A 14,496-nucleotide genomic window follows, 5' to 3' on the forward strand; every position below is an offset into this window, starting at 1 on the left:
ATTAATTAGGAATGTGGTGGTTCTGTATTTCGGTCTGAAACCATGTTGGGAGGGAGAGATGAGGTTGTGAGATAGCAGGTATTGTAGTAATTGAGCATGTATACATTTTTCCAGAATTTTGACAGAGGGGGAAAGGATGGCTATGGAATTGTAATTGTTTAATTCTGTTGATGTTCCTGCTTTATGTAAAGGGGTGATATGGGTAATTTTTCATAATTTTGGGACATATTGTTCTGCTATACAACTATTTACCAGAATGGAGATAGGCAGAGCTATGGCATCAGCTGAAAGTTTGAGGAACTCATTGGAGAGTTAGTCAGCTGCTAAGGATGAAGATTTCAGTTTTTTTCAGCATCGTTCTTATGATGTTAGTTGGGATAGGTTTGAGGTCAAAAGAGCTGTTGTTAGTTTCCACATTAGGTGGAAAAAATGGTGGGGTGGAACTGTTGCCTGTAACTAAACAGAGCATGGTGTTTATAAAGTGGGTGTTGATTTGTGAAGCAATACTCACGCTTTGGTTATTGGTTGTTGATTCTAGGGTTGTGGCTTTACCTAGATGGAGTAGTGAATTAATTGTTTGCCAGAACTTTTTGGGGTTGTTTTCATACTTGTTTTGCACAGATGTATAATATGTTTTTTTGTCTATTTTGAGTTGTTTTTTGTTTGATTGCGGAGCTGCTGGTATGCTAACAGAGTTTTGTCTTTTGTTTTCTGGTATTGAAACCAAGTTTTGTCCCTTAGTTTTTGAAGTCTAATGGTTTCTTTTGACATCCAGGGCAATCTTTTATTTTTAACACAACATGTATGAGTTGGTGCTAAACTATTTAGAATAGTTAGAAATGTGTCACTGAAGTATGTTACGGCCTGGTTGAGTTGGGGATGATGGAGTGGTGTCCAGTAACATTTATTAAGCATGTCTAAGAATGCTTTGTTGGTGAAGTTTTTGGTATTTTGTACAACTTTGTAAACTATAGTTTTGGGTGGGTTGAATTGATGATGGATTAAGTAGGTAAGTCTATAGTCACTTAAATTATTCGGAAGGCATCTGGAGAGGTAGTTGTGGGTGGTATTGTTAATGTGACCAGTCTAAGATAGATTCCTTTTTGCTATGTTTATCTACTCAAGTGGGAAATTGGATATTTTGGGAGAAACAATGTAGATTTATGAAGGTGGGTGGGGGGTTATCACCAGTGCAAGTGTTCCAGTTTAAGCTGAAGTCACTTGTGATAATGGTTTTGTGGGTGCAGACTGAGGCTGTCCAGGCAGTGGGAGCATTGTTGGGAGGTATGCAAGTTTCAGTTATGGTAATATTTTTCTTTGGGTTGATTCTGAGCTGTGTTACTAAGACTTCAAAGTTGGTATCATAAGGGTATTTGATGGATAAGTAGGTAGGTTAAATTTTCTCACCTTGGATTCTCACTCAGGCACCCACCTAAACCGCTCTCCATTCTTCTTTTTTCAGTTTTACTTCACCATTTTGATCCTGACAATGCTGTGTTCATATCATATGTTTCTTTTCCTTTCTTTCCTCCACCATACTAGTGCTCTGACCCTTGCCTTGTACTGCATATCATTTCATTTACCTTCTTCATACAGTCTCATCCAGTTCAATGTCCCATTCCTGATATACCCTACAGAAATTAATAGAATATTCCAGAAAAGCAATATGCTTTTTAACACTTATATTTCAGCTGTGTTGCATCTGTAAATTCAATAATACCGCAACAGTTATAAAAAAAAAATAAATAAACTGATCATTAAATTGCTAGTTCTTCTGACATCTCTCACTTCCAACTTTCACTATGTGTTTCTGGCAGGTTATTTAGTAAATATACATACTAATGCACCTCTCTGCATTAGTGCATACATTTAGTAAAGCAAAGACATTTAAAATGAAAGGGATGATGTCTACATTTAACAGTTCAAATATCTGGTGATGCGTCCCAGCATTTTGTTGTAAATTTAAAAAAATTTACACTCAGACTGAAAAACATAAGCTAACATTTGGGGTATCATAATACCCAGGTTTTTGAGTCCTCTTCTTGTGTAAATCACACCTTGAATCCCTCCAACAAAAGTGCATAACCTTACATTTTTTTTCACACTGAAATTCAGAGGACATATAACTGCTTGTGTTATAAAGTGCACTAGGTCACAGTACTGGAACCAGGGAATTTGGCACATGAAGAGATAAATGCTGATTTTTGTGTAGTACCAACACTATATAGAACATAAAATAAATATACTCAGATGGTACCATTTAACGTCCTTTGAAAGCTTCATCCATAAAACTATAATTGGATTACTAGCCTTTCATAGCCACAAACTCAAAACAAAAAAAAAAATGAAATTAGTTTCAGTACCATTCTGTTAATGCTATCCAGATGTTTTACTCTAGTTATTTCTTTCTAAATATCTGTGTTTATGCAACACGTATTTGCTTGGCATTTTATTGTCATTGTTAATGGAGAATCCATCTTCATGTCTATCTGGTTGAAATACAAATCTTGTGGTGAAGGGTGTATAACAAATGAACATGCTTCTGTGAATAATTCTTATAGCCAAAAAAAAAAAAAAGATCAGAATTAATAAATTGGCAAAGCATTGCTTATTTCTACACTGTCCTAATAATGTATTTGTATACATTAGCTTTATATCTATACTACATGCTGCCATTGGCACTTTGGTCCAGGACCTTCTCAACCTGGAAAGACATCTACACGACAATGATCCTCAGGTGTATGTCATTTGGGATATCATATTCCTGGCAGGACCACTCATGCAGGGGGATGAAGTGTGGTTCCACCATAAGAATGGTTCAATTTCCAAAGATCTCACTGGTATATAAGGAGGACAAAGATCATAGGATCTCAACTGCTATGAAGGCACGGGTAGGTTGCAACAAGATGGGAGTCTCAAGTCATCATGGTCCCCCATCCATGGGATCTTAACTTTCAGCTTATAATGTTTATATAGTTGTTGCTATTGCATCAGCACAGAGATATCAAATGAATTCATTCTCAGGTTTCTAACACAGGTGATACCTTCCCAAAAATGTCCATGCCCCACAGGGACAGACTAATGGTACAATGGCAGGAGAAAACAGTATCTCAAGCAGAGTAAAAGGCATAGGATTACTTGGAGACATAGTATATAATTTCTGGCAATTCTTTCACTACATAACTGTTAGATTTCATAATGTAAATAACATCTAGTTCACAGGGATCATGCTAGGAACTAATATCTGTGAAACAGATGATCAACTTATCAGATTTATCATGAAAATTGTACTCACTCATAAGACATAAGTGAAAAACAGCCGCAAGAAGTCCAACACTAGATCCCTTAATGAACCATTTGTTAAAAGGGACTTCTAGCCATGTCTCCAGATTTCTATTCTGCATGTGGTTAATAATGACAGAAAGACATACTGGAAGGATTCAAGACAGCAGTTCAGTCATCATTTATTGAATCTATTGACATCATAGGTTCATAGGGTCATAGGTAACTACTAGGCTAGCTGCTGTTGTGGGCTATTTTAAGCCTTGCTAACTTCACTTTTTTGTGCTAGAAATAACATATCCCATTTGGTTACAGATTGGCCTTACCCACCCCAAGGTCAATAATTATACATTACTCCTAATGAGAATAACTGGGATCATATTACAGATAATTTGAGGGGAGTTGTGCATGGGATAAAGTATTTAGGAGCAGCCTCTTTCTATTATCAGTATGGGGGCAGTCCTGTGGTAAATCTTCTGTTTCCCATCCATAGATTTAATTTGCGTTTGGATATGGACAAGGATAAACTTTATTTTATTTTATGTAGATACAGAGTCTATTCCACAGCAACAGAATCCTCTGTGAGATATACCTGTCCCTTCAATCTGTTCTGTTGATGTTGCAGAAAAGGTTTAGATCCTCAGACTAAGAAATTCTGATGCCACTTGACTTGTGGATGCATAGTAAATTCATCAGTAATGGGTCAGTGGATGCCTTGCTTGTCAGACACAGGTCACCTCTTAGCAGTCTTTAGGATACTGAGTATAGTGCCTGGGTTTTGAGTGAGTCCATGTAGGATATGTTGTTTAGGCCTAGTATTCTTTTAGTAAGGTATATTTGTGGGCATTCCAGTTGTTGCATATGTCAGGACAAATACATGCCAAAGGGGCATTATATTCAATGATTGGCTAATGAGGGTTGAGTAAACTGGGACAATGACATCCCTAGATGTAAACACAATCCCTTTGTTTATCTGTGCAATACAGAAGGACTTTCTTACAATAACAGATACATGTTACACAAAGGTTAGGTCACTATCCACACAAGTTCCCAAATCTTGAACAACTGGTCAACTCTTAGGGATGTATTGTCAATGTGGTAGTTCCCTGGGGTAAATAACATTCCAAAAAATACAATAATGCAGTTTTTGGCATTTAGTTTCAGTCCATGATTGTAGCACCAGTTATTTACTTGGGACAAACCTTCCTGTGGATGGCTAAGTCATTTGACAATTCGTTGACTGCTCCTAGCTTGCAGTCATCTACAAACTTGTCAGCCAGAGCCCTTTGGTATTGGCTTTTACTTCAGATAAGTAGATGCCAAACAGCAGAGGTCCCAGCACAGAACCCTAGGGGACTCCACAGGTGGTTGGTCTTTTTGTGGAGGTAACTTCCCCTGTTTTGATTATCTGCATCCTATCTGTGAACCAGCTGACAATCGAGCAGGTGACATAGGAGTTTATTCTGATTTTTTTTTAGCTTTTCTACTATGCCTGAGTGGGGAATTGTGTTGAAAGCTTTGGCCAGGTTGAGATATGCATTCTGTACTATTTTGCCTTCATCCATTGCTTTAGTGACCTTTTCAAAAATCTCCACCAGGCTGAGTAAGCATGATCTGCCCTTGACGATTCCAAACTGAGACGGGCCATAGTCTGGGGATTCCTTATGGCCTAACTGATTAATTCCATGATAAGTCTTTTCGTGGCTTTGCATATGAGGCTGGTCAGACTTGCAGGTCTGCAATTGCTTGGGTCTGTGGAAGGGCCTCTCTTATGCAGGGGAATGACTGTAGCTGCTGTTCATTTGCTTGGTACAAAACCTGTATGGAGGCTGAGCCTGAACAGTGTTGTCAGGGCTGTGACTAAATCATGCTTCATGCTATGTAAGATGAATCCAGGGATATTGTCAAGACCCATCGATGTAGTATTTTTAGCTTTTGATAGCACTTTTAGGACTTGGTTTTCTGTGATAGCTGGAGGGGAACCAGTTTCAGGTAAACCTTGAGGGGCAGATGGAGGGGGAGAGAGATAAAGTTAGAGCTAATTTTTTTGGCCAGTAGGCTCGCTATATCTTCAGCATCAGTCTAGTAGTATCGTTCACAATATCAGGTCAACGCATGGCTGCAATGTGCTTTTGAGATTACAAACATAACTGAAAAATGTCTTTTGATTGTCTTGAGTATATATTTTAGCCTCAGAGTTGGATTTGGTGGATTTTATTAAGATCCTGAATTGTTTGTTTATTTCAGTGACAAGAGCTCTAACATTCTGGGAATTACTTTTCCTATTATTGGTCAAAATTATTTTCCTTTTATTAAAAGGCTTGCTGATATTATGGTTCCACCATGTGGGTTTGTCTTTGGGGTTTGCCCTGCATTTGTTCCTATGGAGTACAGCTGCATGTAAGCATATGTTTATATGCTAGTATAGTGTGGTGGTGTGCATTTCTGCATATACAGTGGAGTTAACTGAGCTTGGTGGAGATTTGAAGCTTACCAGTGTATCACTTAAGAATAGGCAGTTTGTCTTAAAGAAATTTCTAAAGGTGCCTTGGGTGAAAGGGATCTCTGGTTTCAGTTTTATTTCGAAGGAGACTGCTTATGGCAGGACCTAAGAAGTGATTAAGATATGCAAGGAATGGTGCAAGATGCTCCCTTATCAGTAAGGACAAGATCCAAGATGTTTTTCCCTGTAGTGGGTACTTTGACTAATTGTCCTAGGGCATTTGAATTACAGACTCCAGGAATCCCTGTGTTTGTGCACTAGTAGTACTGCAGGTTTCCCAGTCAACAGTTGGATAGTGTAGATCACATAAGTAAATGATACTGGGTTTAATGCTGAATGACTCTAGTTCCTGTAGGTAGGTGTTGTGGCTTTCTTTTGTCATTGAGGGAGTTCTACAGCTAGCTAATATATGATACAAGACCTGTCGGATGGTTCTTTAGACATATGATACAAGACCTGTCGGATGGTTCTTTAGACATAAAGAAGCTCTAGTGTATTATGCTGTTTTACCATCCTTGATGTGAGTCTCCTCTGGATGTAGATTGAGACACCACCATCTTTTTTCAAATCCTGTATAGTAGCTGGTCTAAACATGTGGAGGACATTATAGCTCTGCACAGTCTCCACTATTTTAAACTTTGTCTCTGTCACTATACAAATGTCAATGTCCTCCAGGGTGAGAAGGGCTTGTCGGGAGTGGAGCTTCTTGGTTAGGCTCCTAGCATTGACCAGTAACACCTTCATATTCTCTTTTGCTTGCTTCATTATGTTAATAGGTTCATCACATTGGCATTGCCTTAAAAAGGCACTATGGGGGTGGACAATGTCTTTGTCAATAACTGAAACCTTAGAGGGGACAGATGCAGGCCATCCCTGGTGAAGCAGCATGGTCTATTCATTATATCCTCCCATGCTGACAAATATTGGATCCCCTTTGAATGACACCAAAAACTAATCCAATCATTAAAGACAATTATTTTTGAGTCATAATGCAGCATCATCTTGGAGAATGTAGAGTGCTGTTCAGTGATAGGTCCATACTTGCCTTAGGCACATAGTTTGAGAGCTCCATCATATCTCGTTTCATATAGCCCAGGGAGGTTACCTGAAGTCAATGACACTGGCATGAACTATTACAGAGTCATACTGGTATTTGTTGCTCAAGGACTTGAGTGCATGCATTATCTGATGGATCCTGGCACCAGACAAGCAACTAACCATCACTCTTTCCTTGCTCAGCCTTGGAAGATGCACATCTGTATGTCTTACAATGGAGTCACCTATAAAAAGAATGTTTGGTTGGGTTGGTGCTTGTCTTATGGGCTCAGCATCTGTGATTTTGGTACTACTTGTGTTATGTGAGGTGAGGAAGTAGGCTTAATTTGATGAGTGTACTTTGTGCCTGTGTTGAGTTTTGGAGGTCTTTGAGGTTTAAAAATGCTGAAAAACGACCACAGGTGGCAAGACAAATCCAAGGAACAAAATATAATCTACAGAGACAAGTTTTAATTCATAAAAACAAGTAGTGTAAGCGCTTGTGTCTTGCTTCTAAGAGCAAGACTTCATCAGACAAACAGAACTAATGCAAAATGCAGCTATTTTAAAGTGTCATATGCTGAACATCAATTAGCTTCTAAAAGCAAAAGTTACAAATATTTAAAAACATTTCAATTTGTTTGTGTCTTTCGGCTTTTCCCGGTTAGGGGTCGCCACAGCGGAACTCCGGTCCACTAATGATTGGTAGCAGATTTTTATGTACCGGGTTACCAGCCCTGACACACAACCTTCAACAAAGGCATGCCCCATTCACATATGCCTCCACACAGAAGATGCTCTAGCTGAGAATCGAACGGGACAACGTCTTACTATGAGGCGACAATGCTACCGCAGTACAAATACTAAATGAATGAGCATGAATAAATAAGCAAGCATGAATAAAACTGACCAAGAATGAACATGCATGCTGAGGATGACCTGACTTTAAAAATATTATAAACATTTTGTTTAAAAACTGTGCTAAATATTTACTTGATGTGAAAAATGAGCAATTCATTTAAAATAAACAATTCATTTAAAAGAACTACCCCCTATAAAAAATACAAAAGTAATTCTACTAAGGTCCAGTGATGTAAACAAATAACTAATGTACAGAAGAAATAATCAATTACCTCTGCAGACTCTTCAGTTTTAAAACACAAGAGAAGGAACATACTTATTTGTTTACATCACTGGACCTTAGCAGAATTACTTTTGTATTTTTTAATACTCTCTGTATTTTTTGTATTATATTAGTTAACTGACAGGCTGGATAATAGTGGATACATGATTTTACTAGTGGGTAGTTCTTTTAAATTAATTGCTTCTTTTGAATTAATTGCTCATTTTGCACATCAAATCATTTTTGAGCACAGTTTTTAAACAAAGTTTTTTATAATATTTTTAAAGTCAGGTCATCCTCAGCATGCATGTTCATTCTTAGTCAGTTTTATTCATGCTTACTTATTTATTCATGCTTATTCATTTAGTATTTGTACTTATATTGAAATGTTTTTAAATATTTGTAACTTTTGCTTTCAGAAGCTAATTGATGTTCAGCATATGACACTTTAAATAGCTGCATTTTGCATTAGTTCTGTTTGCCTGATGAAGTCTTGCTCTTAGAAGCAAGACACAAGCGCTTACACTACTTGTTTTTATGAATTAAAACTTGTCTCTGTGGATTATATTTTGTTCCTTGGATTTGTCTTGCCACCTGTGGTCATTTTTCAGCATTTTTTGCAGTTTATTTTTTTCAAGTTTGTTAGTGGTCTTTGAGGTTTAGGCAAGTAAATCTTTAGAACCTCAGCATATGATGGATTATGTGTATTCTTATGGCCTTGGACAGATGTGATGTGTGATGTAGTGCTAATAATGATTTTTGTGTATGAGTTTACTGTGTGTGAGATTTTTGCCTCCAAAGATATTATATATGTATATCTCTCACACATTGTGGTATGCTGTTTGAGTAATATATGATAATCACACAGCATGAGAAAATTTACACTGTCTCAAGATACCCATCTCAATTAGGCTGTCTAGAGAAGTTGTGTGGAAATTGTGGTCTATGATACCGACAGGAATGACTCTGGGAGCATGGTAATTATAACTGCTTGTAGTTTGTTTTAGAATAATTTTGGGTGGACTTGCTACTGAATATTTAAATTTCAATACAAAACATGCTGTATTCGTACAAGCGTTAGTGCAATAAACTCTATTTGGATTCTGCTATCTATTGTTCGTGTGTATTCCTGGTTGGTGGTGCTTACTTTTTTTTCTTGGTTTTTTTTTGCACCATTGGTCCTTTTTTGTGGTTGTCAATACAAAACATATAATTGGAAACCTAATTCTGCAACCACCAAGAACCAGTAAACTAATTATAGTATACAAGCAGTATCAGTACATTTAATATTAAGCAATTTTATCAAAGCATTTTATAATGCATTTTAGCATGGCTAGCAATTTAAGGGGAGAAACTATGCAAAATATTTATGTGCTTATTGTCGACAGCCAATAAACGAGGAGAGGAAGGGAATTATGTTGTCAAATTATCATGAGGGACAGGCAACAACAGATTCACTGGGATTAAGAACAGAACTACAACATGGTGGGTGGAAGGGGAAAGCAATTGGACCCTTGGTTCTCAGATAACTGGCCTGGAACAGCTTTATTGCAAAGACATATCCTGAACTAGCCTGACACGTAGTCACTACATAAAAATGAAACTAGGGTTTAATACCAACAGTTAGACCACTTAAACAGCAGAATGCACTGGAACTATGTAGTGGAATTAATTAATATAGGTTTAAAGACATTAGCTAAAGCAGATACAGACTGTTAAAATTAATTTAAAATCAGATAAAAAAAATGAGAACACTTGTGTTTCTTTCTCTTTATCATCATTCAATATCACCAAAGCTGAAGTGATGAAAATAATATTGACTTTCCAGACGTCATCAACAATAAAGGAGATATCACTGAACATGGCAAAATGACATCTCATGCCAGAAGCCCAAAGAAAATCTGACACACATTTATACATATCTGTACACACATAAATATATGCACACTTCTCATACAAGGGAAGACATGTTGATCCCCCTGTAGCATTTACATTTCTAAATCTGAAACATATGTTTTCAGCTTGCCAGGTTCAATGAACTGTGCTTTGCCAAGCCCAGCTTGAGGGAACAGTATCTCCATCCATTTACTTCAATAGATGGGAAAAGTACATAAACACAATGGTACGCACGTTATTACTGTGATGTCAAATGACAGGTTGCCAGCATTTCTTTAGATGCAGACAATTAAGTTTTCCCCTTGATGAAAATTTTAAGGTATATCTGCATAACACCAGCAACTTGTGGACATATTTCCAAAACGGTAAGCATTTACTTCCCCCAAATGTAACTATGTGGCATCATACAGATGCACAAGAAGTGTCCCAGACAACACAATCTGCAGGAATCACAGCTGCATACAGAAAAAGACAACAGAAATACACAGTCTTCATGTTTTTTTTTTCAGGGCATTTCCATGCAGAAGAGAAATCTGTGCTGTCCTGGGTTTATCCACTGGCTGGGTCATACTGAATCTCATAAATCAACCATCCATACAAGTCTGAAGGCCAGACTGAATGTCATCTACTGATTTTTGCTTTAGGGTTTGCTGAAAGAATCAGAAATAGCAAGGGCTACATGCAGGCCATTTTAGCACATTAAAGTAGCATTTCATTCTCTAAAAGGATACTAAAATGTCTGATTAATTTAGCTCATAATCTCAAAACATCTACTGTAACATTGTTTTCATATTAGTAAAGGAATGTTGTCATTACAGCAAGCTGAAACCCAGCTATCTATTCAACAACAGCCTGCTTTTCACAAAATATTAAAATTAAGTTAGATGGTAATTAAGATATATGAGTAGAAAATAAAATAAGTTAGCTATAAAAATATAACTACTAAAATTATTTTCTGTGTCACTAAGCCAAACATATTTGTTGACCTGTATTGCTTGGTTCCGTCATTACCTGTTAATTCTGCCACGTGTCAGTGCAGGACAAGCAATTATTTTCCTGAGTTGCTGAGGACTGGTTGGCAAATGCTCCTTAATACATATTTAAAGCAAGTTAAAATGGAAAACCTTTCCTCATCATCACAGAATCCAACTCTGAATAAAACTGCACAGCAGGGACAGCTGCATATGTTTAGACACTTTTATCATACCATATCTGCTGTCTTTTCATTAAAATGTGCTTTTTTATTATTTATTATTTTTTGACTGGGTTAGTCCCACTCGGCTTGTGGCCTCCTTTCAGTGGTAACCTGAGGTGCTATTTACATTTTCAGAGAAATTTGGCCAGGGCATTGGGGAACTTCTTTTCTTTTCAATAGATGCACTGAGATCTTCTACAGCCATCTATGGTACCACCAACTCAAGCAGATGGGACACTGGTTTAATGTCTTATCCAAAGAATGACAAACTCAGGAGTGAAGCAGTAACTTATGTTGTACTGCAGTTTCAGGAATCTATCTACTTGGAGGGGGGACAGAATCCTCAACCTTCTGCCCCAAAGGTGAGTATGCTACCTGTTGTACCACTTACCGTACAAATAACTTCACAGAAGATGCATCTTAACAATTGCCAGCTGCAGTCAACTATTACTCTTTGCCAGATATTCTGATACTCTGAGCTGCACCAAAGATTTCTGCTTGTTCCACGCATTGTTATACAACCTCACAGGAAGAAAGGAAGAGCTCTATGCATACTTCTAGAGTTCTATACCCACAAACTGCTCCTGTTAACTCTCCAGGCAGAATATGAATGATCAGAGATGCTCCATATTTCTTGCATAGTACTAGTTCGGAGTCTCAGACCAGTCAGCTCCTAGCAGCATACAAGTCTTACTAGCTAAAAATCAATAACCTGAGCAACCACATGTACTAACCAGAAGTCAGAGATGGGAGTAAATGCTAGCAAAATCTGTACAAAAATAACAAGCTGTCATTACTCCAAACTGGTGCTCTGTACCATAGCTTTATCCAGTTGCTTGGTCTAAAGCTCTGTTAGGTAATGATGTTGTCTCTCCCATTGTTAATCACTGTCCATACGTTTATGCCATAAGCATAAGAGTAACCTCCTTTTGTATCCCAACAATATGGGTCTGACTTTTGTGAGGCATAGTGTCAAAGTGCTGATACACTAAGGCCAGAAGTCTGAACAATAAAACAGATGACATAGAAGCATTCTTCTGCATAGAAGATAGTGATAGCCATACTACTATTGAAATATGTTTTAAAGATTCTTAGAAAATGGACTAATGCACCTCACCCAAAAGAGTGTTCTGCAAAAGATTCTTATGTACAGGGAAAGCCTGGTAAAAATTCTGCCATTTCCCAGCAGCATATTAAGCTTCAGAGAAGTAGGGACTGAAAAAAAAAGCACAGATTCCATTTTTATACTCACTAAAGGTAGCTTTGCTGTTTGGCAAAAGTAAAATAATAATAATTTAAAAGGGTAAAAAAAAAACACAACTGGCAAAAGTAACACAATAGTAGTTACAATGGCTTGTAGCTTCACTTACCCCTTGCTAAGTGCAGTTTTAAAAAGCTGCATTTTGTGAGGTGAAAAATAAAAAAAAGCTATTGAAAGTGTGTGTATGTGGGTGTGTGTGAGTGAGTGAGTATAGGAGAAAGAGAGACAGAGCATGTGCGAGAGAGAGACAGAGAGAGAGAGAGACAGAGAGACAGAGAGAGACAAAGAGAGAGACAAAGAGAGAGAGAGAGAGAGAGAGAGAGACACAGAGAGAGACAGAGAGAGAGAGAGGCTAAATACTTTTCAGCTTTTTGCTTAAAATTTCATATCCAAAAAGCTATTTCTTTAAGATGTATTATATGAACAATAAGAAGCATTAAACTAGATTTGTTAACCAAATGTCATCCTCAGTGATTTACCAGAAAATGAAGGAGGCTCCTCATGGCCATTCTGCAAAATGGGGGGGGGGGTGCAATACTTTGTACTGCGTGACTGTTTTTTATTCATTTGATCACAATGACTGATGAAGTGTGTTCAGTCAAGAAAAGTGTCTGTAGTTGCTGGGTACATGTGTAGGTCTGTGTGTATGTCTGTGTGTGTGTGTGTGTGTGTGTGTGTGTGTGTGTGTGTGTGTGTGTGTGTGTGTGTGTGTGGTGTGTGTGTGTGTTTATATGGGATCCGTACTACTTATCGAACGACTGTTTCACCAAAAGTGAAATGGATGAGGAGCACACTTTCACGAAAGTGCTTTTCACCGAAAAAGCACTTTCGTGACAGTGTGCTAAAAAAAGATAAAAATGTGGGGAAATGGCTGTTGCTGAGATTGTAGCACAGTGGGGAAACGGGAATACTCCCTTTTTCCCACTGTAGTGCGATCTCGGAGTGAGAGTATAAAAGTAGGGGGTGATGGGTGCATCCCCCCATGGGGCGTGCAGGGGGGGCTTCCCCACTGCGTAAACATGAGTACTGTGTTTTTTTTTAATTTTGTTGTTTTTTTTAATTTGTTTTTTGCACACTTTAGTGAAAGTGCTTTTTTGGTGAAAAGCACTTTTGCTAAAGTGTGTTCGGTTGTTTACATTTCGTGGGAAATGTGATTTCATGCAATAGTCCTAGATCTGTTTTTCTAAATATATATATATATATATATATATATATATATATATACATATATCTATATATATATATCCCTTATATACACACACACACACATGCAGATAGATGTATAGATATACATATATCTATATATATATCCCTCCGTATATGTGTGTGACTCTATCTGTGCATCTACATGCATATCTGTGTGACTTTCTGTGTGTATGCCCATGTTGACATCAAATACTTACATAAATTATATTGTGGATATAAAATACTTTCGCTAACAACAATTACAGATGTTCCAGCAACTTTAAAACCTTAGGTGGATGAACTATTTTATATTAAAATTATTAAAAAAAATCTATATGCTAATAAAAAGAACAAATATGAATCAATGTAACTGATAGCCCATTATCTAAGTGCAATAGTACCCTTCCGTGGTGGGTATTATTGGGGACATATAGGGGTGTAGGGGTCTGATGCTACAGCCAAAACACATAACAAATTGCAGAGTATACCTTTTCATTGTTGCAGGTCTAATGGAACAGATAGTGGTGTCACCATCTTTGTAAGACAACATCTAAAAGCTAGAAACTAAGAAAAAAACTCAGGACTATGAGCTGCTCATACTATAATTACTATCAGTGGTATTCAGTGTATTATTATAGGAACTTAGCAACAATATATATTTCCCCTGCAAAACATGACATTTTTCTGACAATTCTGCAATATTGTAAAATCTCCTCATACTACTCATTTATTTAAAAATCAATTTCAGTTTAGTGCTTTTATCTATTAAGTGAGACTTCCTCAGAAAATATGTATTTGAACAGCCCATCAAGAAATTTCCTGAGATAATTTAAAGCCATTTTTAAAGTCGAAAGATATAAACTTATATAGATTAGCTATTAGATAAAAAAAAAACAAATAAATTAAATCATATTAAGGAAATCTCATATAAATCTGATAGTGCAAATAAAAAAGTGACAGGCTTAAAGGATATACCGGAGTATTTTAGGAAACATTATGAACAGGTAATTAATAAA

The 14,496-nt window shown here is 37.1% G+C and overlaps 1 protein-coding gene across 1 annotated transcript in view; it reads right to left on the reverse strand.

Moving 5' to 3' along the window:
* Positions 1-14,496, reverse strand: part of SARM1 (sterile alpha and TIR motif containing 1) — a 321,533-nt gene that overhangs the window by 269,426 nt on the left and 37,611 nt on the right. The window lies entirely within an intron of this gene.

Source organism: Protopterus annectens, chromosome 13.part0 (genome assembly GCF_019279795.1).
Source record: "Protopterus annectens isolate FY-2018-M chromosome 13.part0, PAN1.0, whole genome shotgun sequence".
In the NCBI taxonomy this organism is placed as follows: Eukaryota; Metazoa; Chordata; order Ceratodontiformes; family Protopteridae; genus Protopterus; species Protopterus annectens.